We start from the raw sequence: 10,435 nt of genomic DNA, 5'->3' as shown, positions 1-10,435 counted from the left end.
TTCCTCCCCAAAGGACATAGAAGGCGGTCTGAAAAAGATGAATGAATTAGAGAAAGGAGAGAAAAAATTCCAATAACAAGCCAGCATTTACTACATATTATTTCCTCACCTACCTCTCCATATTTAGGTCATTCATTAGCTTCTATGTCATTTTAGAGCTTTTGCTGAGGGCTTCAGTGTCACCCTGTATTTCTTTAGCCCAAAATTGATACTGTCTCTGGAAATCCATTCCATTATTTGTGGACCAGGATGTTCTACATAATTCAGAAGCAGAACTATTGACTAACTGGCAAGTATGTCCTTAAGAAATCATTTAATTCTTTTCTCCCTATACCTTTCTCAGTTTGATGGCAGTAGGGAAAGAAGGTATGTTCAGAACCTAAACTGCTAGGTACAGTTGCAACTAGTTTTTTGGTAACAACTTTGAAATATTCTGTATAAGATGTTCCAGTTGTTCAGTAATAAATTCAAAAGTATTTCTGAAACCTTAAAACCTGACTATGCCCAGTGTTAAGATAAACAAATATTATATTCTTTGACATGCATCAAAATGATTCACACATATAAACACATTTTAGTGCTTCTGGTTTTGTCACTGTTTTTTGGTTTTTGGTTTTTTTAAACTCATACTCAACAAAATTCAGCTTTAAGTTATTTTTTTTAAGTAGTTTCCCAGCTTTAAGATTTATCTCATTTAACTGAGAAAGAAAGCCTTTTTAGTCTATATATTTCAGATTTCTAAGAACATTGATTCAAGCCTCGATTAAACTTTTAATGTGCTAAGCTGTATAGACATTGGTGGCTATCATAATGCAGCTCTGGTTTTATTTAAAAATTCAAGGCTCCTGCTAAATACAGACTTCTTGTTGACAAAAATAAAATATAAAGGGTTTTTGTTATTAATCTCTTCTGTTTGACATTTAAGTGTTTAGTTTTTATCATTATGTACATTTTGAGTCTATATTAAATGTTTAAATTATCATTTGCTTATGTCTTATAAAACTCACTATAAGGGAAATATTGCTGTACATTGAATATGTAATCCTACTTGATAAAGCCTCTGTTATTTCCATTCTGATTAACTGAAAAGGATTTATACAGATGTTTAAATTTTAAATGCTTGGTGCTTTTAGATATATTGGGTTGCAAAAATTTGACATTAATGATTTCTCTCTATTTATGTGTAAATGTCTATGTTCTAAAACATTGCCATTAGAAATTCAAGATATTATTTCTCTCATGTAAGCAAATCTTTCAGTTGGGTTCTCCCAAATACAGATCCTAGGATAAGGATTTGGGTCAAATAGTTTATTTGGGAAGCGATTCCAGAAAATCCTGTGAGAAACTGAGGAATGGAGACAGATTGAAAGAGTCAGCACTATGGGCAAGTGGGGCTCAATGCTGCTGGGGACCCTCTGAGACACTATGGAAAACACCTGTCAAGTCTTCCACTGAGGGGCATCGTGCACACTTCCCTCCCCTCTCTGGTTGAGTGTCAGTCCTGAGGTATTCATTCCTTGCCATATCCAGCCTGCTCTGCACAAGGAACAAGCTCGCGCAGAGCCAGAGCGTGCCCACAGGCAAAGGGACTTGGGAAGACACGTATGGGAGCTGCCGGCCAGCAAACTCAGGAGTAAAGGGGAGTGACTGTTAACGGGCACTGGGTTTCTCTTTGAGGGAATGAAATGTTCTGGAATTAGTGGTGACGGTTGTACAACTTTGTAATATACTAAAAACCACTGAATTGTATACATTAAAAGGGTGAACTTTATGTGTGAATTGTATCTCAATTAAAGGAAAACCTCTGGGCGTAAATCAAGGAGATATATTGAAGCAACCACCAGCATCTCCTGTTCACCCCTGTTCCACCTATATCAGCTTGTGTCCCATGTTAAGTCCACTATGCCACAAGGATAGTGGCTGGTCAAAGTTTTTTTTAAAAAACAATGAATAAAAAAAGGAAAACATCAACAAAAAGGTTAGATAGCAATGACAAGCTATAGTCCTCATGGTTGCAGACTGGACCTGAAGCCATAATTAACATTTATCATCTCTCTCTCCCGCACCTATTCTAGATTTCTCCTCACCCTCAACCAGCACTTCTCTTGGTCAGCATTGCTTGCCTAGTGGGATGACCCAGACCTTCTTCTCTTAGGAGTCTGGGCCCAGGATCATTTTGCCCGTGTCATGCTTTAGTTGTGAAATTTCCCATTATCCCCAAGTATCACCAAGAAGCACCCCTATGAATCCTTCCTGCCCCGTTATGTAGCAACAACCTTAGCTCCTTTTGCTGATTAGGCGCAGTTACCCTTTGCCTGCTGGTCTACTGACCCAAAGAACCCCAAAATGAGCAAGCAGTAGCCATAGCTTTGGGTTAAGTGGAACTCTTACAGTGCCTATTGATGGAACCTCTGGGGACCAGGAACCCTAATCAACAGAGCTTATAGTGGCAGAATCAGGGAGCACAGAATCCCAAGCTGAGGTACAAAATGATGGTGAGAGAAGCCACTCCTTACACCACTTGGTTCCCAAAACTGTGTAGTCTGGCTGTTGGTTCAATGAATATACCATACCTTGAAGGACAGCACTGCCCCACAAGGCATCATCTCCTGTAACATTTAATCAGCTGGCAGTTTCCAGATTATACAGTATATGATAAGACCAGTAGACCTTGTGTCCATGAGCCCACTGTTGCATTTCTTTTTTTTTTTTTTTTTTTTTTTGTGATCAGTAAGGGGATCGCAACCCTCCTGCGCTCAGCCAGTGAGCACACCGGCCATCCCTACATAGGATCCGAACCCGCGGCCAGAGCGCTGCTGCACTCCCAGCGCTGCACTCTCCCGAGTGAGCCACGGAGTCGGCCCCTGTTACCTTTCTTTGACCTTCATGTGGATCCCTTGGTCTGAGACGATACTATGCAAGATACCACATAAGCCCTCAGGTAATGGTACTGGCAAAGGCATGGTCGACAGATGAGGCAAATCCGCACAGTTCGAGTAAAGATGAGTCACTGCCCCTTCCAGAGTGGAAAAGGCCCAGTATAATCAACTTGTAACAAATTGGCTAATTGTCCTCCTAGAATGCTAACACTGTATCAGGGTCTCAGCACAGATTTATACTGCTAATAGGTTAGAACCCTGGCCCTCCAGTCAAACCATTCACCATGCCCAGGAGTCTACGTATATTCTTACCTCTAACCTCTTCTCCTTCCACACCAAGTTGATCAGTGTACTGCTTAAAGTTCTGCCCACTGGGAGGATTTCCACCCAACACTGTCTTTAAGCCTCTGAATGGGACTGTAGAACAGCAGTAAACTATTTTGGGCTTGTACCTGGATAGTGAGCTGACTCATTAATTTACCAAATCTAGGCTTTTTTCCTTCTCTGTTGCCTTAGGTGTGAACTGAGGAAGATGTATTAGTGCAATAACATGGAGATCTAGACCACCTGTTTGTGCAATTTGCTTGTGCCCTCTGGACATTCTTAAATAAAAAATATTTTTATTATGGATTGGTGATGTGCCTGCCTGACCTTACGACATAGTAGTTCTGCAAGACTCAGCTCATGATGGATAACTCAGTCTCTCCTAGGGCCCAGTCAAATGCCAGGAGCTGCTTTTCAAAGTATAATAGTTCTCTGCTGCCTCATTCCAGAAGCCTAGTAATTTCTGCACCACAACACCAATTGTGGCTTGTCAGCATGTTTATCACAGATGCCTCTTGCACTGTAGATCTTTTGGGATATGTGGCTCAAGTGGCAGGACAGCTGCACTACAACCTGAACCATGGAGAGCTACAGAGCCTGTTTGACTCTGTCCACTTAAAACTGGCAGCCTTCTGAGTGACCTAGTAAATGGTCGGAGCAGTATTCCTAGTATCAGGGTAAAGGTTGCTCTTGGGATGTTAACTCCCAGCACCTGTTGTGCCTGGGCTGAGCATAGTCCTATGGCCAGGAAAGGGGCCCAGGCAAAGAGACACAGAGAACCTTCTGCAGGCCACCCTCCAGACTAGGATAAGGGGATGTGGGTGGGACGTCAATAGCATGTAGTCCCACAATGAACTGAGGAGATAGTAGAGCAAATGTAGTGAATATTTGCTTGCTTTCAATACTCACTCATCAAAGGGCAATTCAAACTAGAAGAAATCACAAGCCCTACTTGGCATTTTCAGCCCAGGACGTTCACATGGCCAAGCTACAGCTGCCTTTAGATCATCCCTAAAACAGCTCTGAAAGAACATCCCTGGACTGAGTACCTGGTCAAGACCCTGTCGCTGTGACTCAAGTATCAGGCCCACAGCAGGTGCTCAACTCAAATGTTTGTGAAATTGAACTTCTGCTTCCTGTCCAAGTACTGCTTAAGCCATGAAAAACCTTGGGTGCTTGTAAAAAATAAATTAGATATTACCTATAAATTAATTTCCTAATACTAAAGTTTCTCCAAATAAATGATCAAAATTCCTTTAAAATTAGCTATTAAAAATCTTTAATATAGAACATAATTTTCTGCATTCTTAAGCAGTGAGTCATAAGCATAATTTTATTTTTCCTGATGACTCAATGTCATTGTTACAAGTATCAATGATTGTCCTATATTGCACCACTCTCAAGGGCTGCAGAGGTGTGGAGAGCTGTTTGCCTCTTCAATAAGTGGTTTGTAAACACTGTTTTTTTGAACTGCTGTATATGCTTTTTTATGGTTTACCCATGTCCTTTCCTATTAGGCTGGTAGCTAACACTATGGTTTTGGTCAGTGTGCCAATATCTGTTGCCATTTCTAATGTTGTACGGGCTTGGAAAATAAAGAATAAAAAAGCTTATTAAGATTATATGTAGCCTCAGGATGAGGGCTTAAGGGACTACTCTATGCATGAAGTGTGTACATAGGCTTTGTGGCATCTTGGCAGCTCCAGGACCTTTTTAAATTGCTTTATAAGAGAATGTTAACCTTCTAGGTTATCAGCTTTATTTCAGATAGTTGAGGTTTCCAGGTAAATAATTCTGGATGAGTGAGAGTGTATGCTTTTTATTTATTTCTCTTATCTTATTGCACTGGCTAGGACCTCTAGTACAATGTCGAATAGAGTGGTAGAGGGCATCCTGCCCTCATTCCCAATCTCAGGGAGAATGCTTTAAATATTTTACCAAATAGATAATAATTGCAATATTCTGCATCAGATTCAGGAAGTTCTTTTCTATTCCTAGTTTGCTAAGAGCTTTTATAAAAATTATAAATAGTTGTTGAATTTTGCCAAATGCCTTTTCTGCATCTATTGAGATGACATAATTTTTCTCTTTTTTTTCTGTTAATGTTGTGAAATATGATATTTAATTTTTAATGTTAGACTATCCTTAGAGTCCTGAAATATTGCACTTGGTTGTTGTGATGGGTGCTGTAGGAAAATGGCTCAATCTCAGCACATGGGCCATGCAGACAAGGGTTGAATCCCAGCTAATCTAAATTAGTTTAGATTAGCAGAACCCCTTGTGATTGCCCCAGAACATAAGAGGATGGGAGACTTGTGAGGGGCTGCCTGAGGCCATTTCCCACTGCCTCCCTATCTCTCCTGGGAGGGCTCTGATAAGGTTCTGAAGAGCTCAGGATAGATCTGCAGAATACAAAACCACTCAGCTGCAGTCTAGTCTTGGCTCCTCCGAAACAGGGTATCCCATAACATGTGTTGTAGTCACCCTGCTCCTTTTGATTAGGTGGGGTCGTTTTGGTATGTGGGAGAAAGACCCAGGGGTCTGGCACGTTTGGCTTACTCTCTCTTTTCCTTATCTATGTAAGTAATAAACTGCCTGAATCTCAAAGCAGCTCATGTGTCTTTTACCGTCTGACTCAGCCTGGCCTTGGCCTTGCCTTGGCTGCTGCTGTTTGCTCAGTAATCTTTGCTCAGAAGCAGAGGACTATGGATGGCCCCAGCTACTGGAACAGCTGCTGGCAGCCAGTCCCCCACTGTCTACCCTTTGAGGACTACCCAGCTGGAGAGAACCACCTTGACCACGTTCTCCCAAGTGCTCTGTTTCAGGGTGGCTGCATCCAACAACAGTCAGCATAAAAGTATAAGGCCCAGCTCTCTTGCCCTAAGGAGACAGTACTGAAGTGTGTCCCATCTTCAGAAGTCCCCACAGGGTCGAGAGCCATTTCTTTGGGCCTGCCCAGTCCTGCTGCCCTCACATCCTTTACAACACCTGTAAGGTGCTGCTCCCTAATCGATGTCCTGAACACAATCTCTGCCTCAGAGTCTGCTTCCTGAGGTCCTGACCTAAGACAGTTGTGAACTGTCCTCTTTATATCTTGCTGATTCCAGTTAGCTGACATAATATTGAAGGTTTTCACATTCATATTGATGAGAGAGATTGGTCTGGAATTTTCCTTCCTTGTAAAACATCTGTTATTTGGAAGTCACCAACAGTATTTCTGAGCCAATAACTAGTTAACTTTTTTTAAAAAAATTGATCTCTGATCATATTCAATGAAACCTTTGAGTACTTTAACCAGTATTTACTTCACAAGTAAAATCAATGACATTTCATCAGAATTAAGCACATCTTAAAGGAAAGGAGAGACAGAGTGAGCAGCAGGGGTGGGGTGGGTGGAGATAATGAACAACTACCAGTACCCCCAGGACACCCTGCCCTGTTGACCCAGCAGAGCTTTCCTCTCATGCCTGAGGCTGCTGATCCGGGTTCGAGGGGCTCAACGCAGCAAGGGAGAAGCTGTTTCGTGGTCTACAACGTGGACGGTGTTAGCAGCGTCTTCTTGGGTGTGAAGCCTTGGTATAGCTCCCAGGAATCAGTGACTGTTTTCTGTTGTTTCGGTTTTATATCTTCTGCTTCCTTGTACTGTACATTCTTGCCACATAATATTGGATTCTAAAATAACATCTTCAGACCTGCTCCAGGGTACATAGTGTAATTGTTTTATATAATTATTATTCTAAGTAAATAAACCACCTTAGTTTATCACCTTATGGAGGTATAATTTACACACAATAACACACACCCATTTTGAGGGTACAGTTTGTTGAGTTTTGGCAAATGTAGATACCCATGTAACCACCACCACATTCAAGATACAGGACATTTTCATCACCCCAAAAAGTTCCTGCAGGCCCCTTTGCGGTCAGTCTCCCTGACCCTGGCCCCTGAGCAACCACTGACCTCTTCTCTTTCATGATAGCTTAGATTTGCCTCTTCTAGAATTCATATGATGAAATCATACAGTATGTTCTGTTTTATAGCCGGCTTTTTTCACCTAGCAAAATGTATTTAAGATTGATTCATATTGGTGTGCATATCAGTAGTTCATTCTTTTTACTGTTGAATAGGACTATAGTGTATGGATATATTACAATTTGTTTATCTATTCAACTAAATCTTAAAAAATAGTCATCCCTCAGTATCCATGGGTGATCCATTCCAGGACCCCCTATGGATACCATAATCCAAGGATGCTTAAGTTCCTTATACAAAATGGCATAGTATTTGCATATAACCTATGCACATCCTCCTGTAGACTTTAAATCATCTCTAGAGTACTTATTAATACCTAATACAGTGCTTTGTAAATAGTTGTTATACTACATTGGTTTTTTTATTTGTATTTTTTATTGTATTTTTTAAATTTTTTAAATATTTTTGATCCATGGTTGGTTGGACCTATGGATATGGAACTCACAGATACAGAGGGCCAAATGTGTTTTAACCAATATTTACTAAACTTCATAAATAAAATCAAATATCTTTTAGGCTTGAGTGCCTACTGTGTGTCAGGCCCTGGTATTTGAAATACATCATGAACAAAATAATAATTTGTGCCCTTTTGGAGCTTACAGTAAGAGAATACAGAAAATAATAAATAGTAATAAATAAATTATATAGTATGTGTGTTAGTTTCCTATGGCTTGTGTAACAAATAACCATAAACTTGGTGGCTAAAAACAGCAGAATTTACTCTCACAGTTCCAGAAGTCTTAAATCAGGGTGTTGGCAGAGCTGGTTCCTTCTGGAGGCTCTGAGGGAGAATCTCTTCCAGGCCTCTCTCACAGCTCTGGTGGCTGCTGGCAATCTTTGCCATTCCTTGGCTTACAATGCATAACTTCAGTCTCTACCTCTGTTGTTACATCACTTTCTCCTCTTGTCATTGGATTTAGTGCCTGCCCTAATCCAGGATGATAGCATCTCGAGAACTTTAACTTAATTACATTTGCAAAGACCCTTTTCCCAAATAAGATCACATTCATAGGTTCTGGGTAGACATACCTTTTGGGCAGCTACCATTCAATTCCCTCCAGTATGTTAGAAAAAGAAAGTGCTATGGTGGTAATAATAATAATAATAATAATAATAGAGTAGAATTAGGAGTTCAAGAATGCTGGAGGGATGTTGGATGCAACTTCAGTAGGGTGATCAGATAGGCCTCATCGAGAAGACATTGAGCAAAGGCAGTGAGGAGTCAGCTGTGGGGGAAGAGAACCCCAAAACAAGGGAACAGCAGGGCAAAGGACGTGGATGGGAGTGACCCAGGCATGTTGAAAGACAGCAAGGAGCCATGATTCTGAATCATGCCAGTGAGGGCTACTGCAAAGATTTGGGATTTTCCTCTGGAGGAAATGAGAAGCCATTGCAGGGTTGTGAGCCATAGAATGATAAAACCTAATAATATTAAAAAGGACTACTCTGTGGCTGTATTAAGAATAGACTGTCCTCGGGCAAGACTGGGAGCAGGGGCGACTAAAGAGTCATTCAGGTGAGAAGTGGTAATGGCTTTGACCAAGATAGGAGCATGGAGGTGGTAAGGGTTAAGGTTAAGGCTGGGTTTTGTTTGTTTGTTTGTTTGTTTTTCCCAGTTTAAGTAAAACTTACAGCAAAGTACACAAATCATAAGTGTACAGCTCCAAATATTTTCACAAAGTGAACACTCTGCTTAACTAGCGCCCCAGATGAAGAATCGCCCATTATCTGCATCCCCAGAAGCCTCCTGTGCTCCCTCCCAGGGCCCATCTCCGTCCACAGGTAACCGATCACCCGACTTCTAGCACCTGCAATTTGCCTTAACAGTTGTTGAACTTTATATACATGGAATTATACGGTATATACTCTACTGTGTCTGGCTTCTTTCAACACTGTGCTTGTGAGATGCATCCCTGTTATTGCATGTAGCAATTGCTTGTTCATTTTCATTGCTGTACAGTGTCCCCTTGCGTGAATATTACATAATTTGTCCATTATACTGTTGCTGGACACTTGGGGTTTGTCCGGTTTGGGGCTAGTATAGAGAATGCTACAATAAACATCTGGTGTGGATCTTTTGGTGTAGATATGTATGTCTAGGAGTGCATGGTGGATCATAGCATAATATTCAACATTAAAGGATACTGCCCAAAAGTTTTCCAAGTTGCCAATTTACACTCCCACCAGCAGCATATCAGAGTTTTTGTTCTGGATATATTTTGAAGGCAAAACTAATAAAATATCAGAATATCAGCATCCTTGAGAGAGAGGACTCAATGATGTCTCCAGGGGTTTTAGTTTGGGGCTGAGGAACTGCTAGGTTAGAACTGGTATCAACAGAGACAAAGAGCAGGTTTGGGAAGAGGTGTGGAGCAAAAATCAGGAATTCTGTTGTAGACAGGTCTGAGATGCCTCTCAGACACCCAAATGGGGGTGTTGGGGAGGCGTCAAACATGCAAGGCTAGACCTCTGAAGTGTGGTCTGGACAGAGGCACAACATTGGGAATTATCAGTATAGAGAGTTTTTAAACCAAGAAAGAGGTAGAGACACCAAAGAGGGAATGTAAGTGAGAAGCCCTGGGGTGCTCCAGCTGCATGAGATCTGGGAGAAGAGGAAGAACCAGCAAAGGAAACTGAAAAGCAGCGGCCAGTGAGACAGAAGGAAAACCAAGAGTGTCCTCCCTAGAAGCAGGCTGGGGAAAGCACGTCAGGAGGAAGGAATGGTTACTTCGGTCAAGGAAGAGGAGGCCTGACAACTGACCACTGGATTTAGCCACGTGGGGGTTGCTGGGGAATCACTCCATACAATAAAGGTTTTAATCATCCAGGAATTTATGTTGTTATAAATTATTATTACTATCAATTTTAGCAATTTAAAGTTCGATTGCTCCTAATAGCTTCAAATTCTATAAAGTGGAAATTGACATAACTAAAACGAAATAGACAAATGCACAATCACAGTGGAAGGTTTTAACACACTTTTCTCAGTGACAGGTAGAACAAGCAGACAAAAAAATCAGTTAAGGATATAGAAGATAGGTACAGTACAGTGGCAAGTTTGGCCTAATAAATAAAACTCTGCTCCCCCAAACTGCAACATCCACTTTCTTTTTAAGCACATACAGAATATTTACGAAAATGAGTCACACGCTGTACCAAGTCTCAACAAAGTTCAATAGACTGAATCATACAAAGTCTGT

The sequence above is a fragment of the Cynocephalus volans genome, chromosome 11 (assembly GCF_027409185.1).
Source record: "Cynocephalus volans isolate mCynVol1 chromosome 11, mCynVol1.pri, whole genome shotgun sequence".
Classification (NCBI taxonomy): Eukaryota; Metazoa; Chordata; class Mammalia; order Dermoptera; family Cynocephalidae; genus Cynocephalus; species Cynocephalus volans.
The sequence above is the reverse complement of the archived record's forward strand: the minus strand, read 5'-3'. Positions refer to the sequence as shown.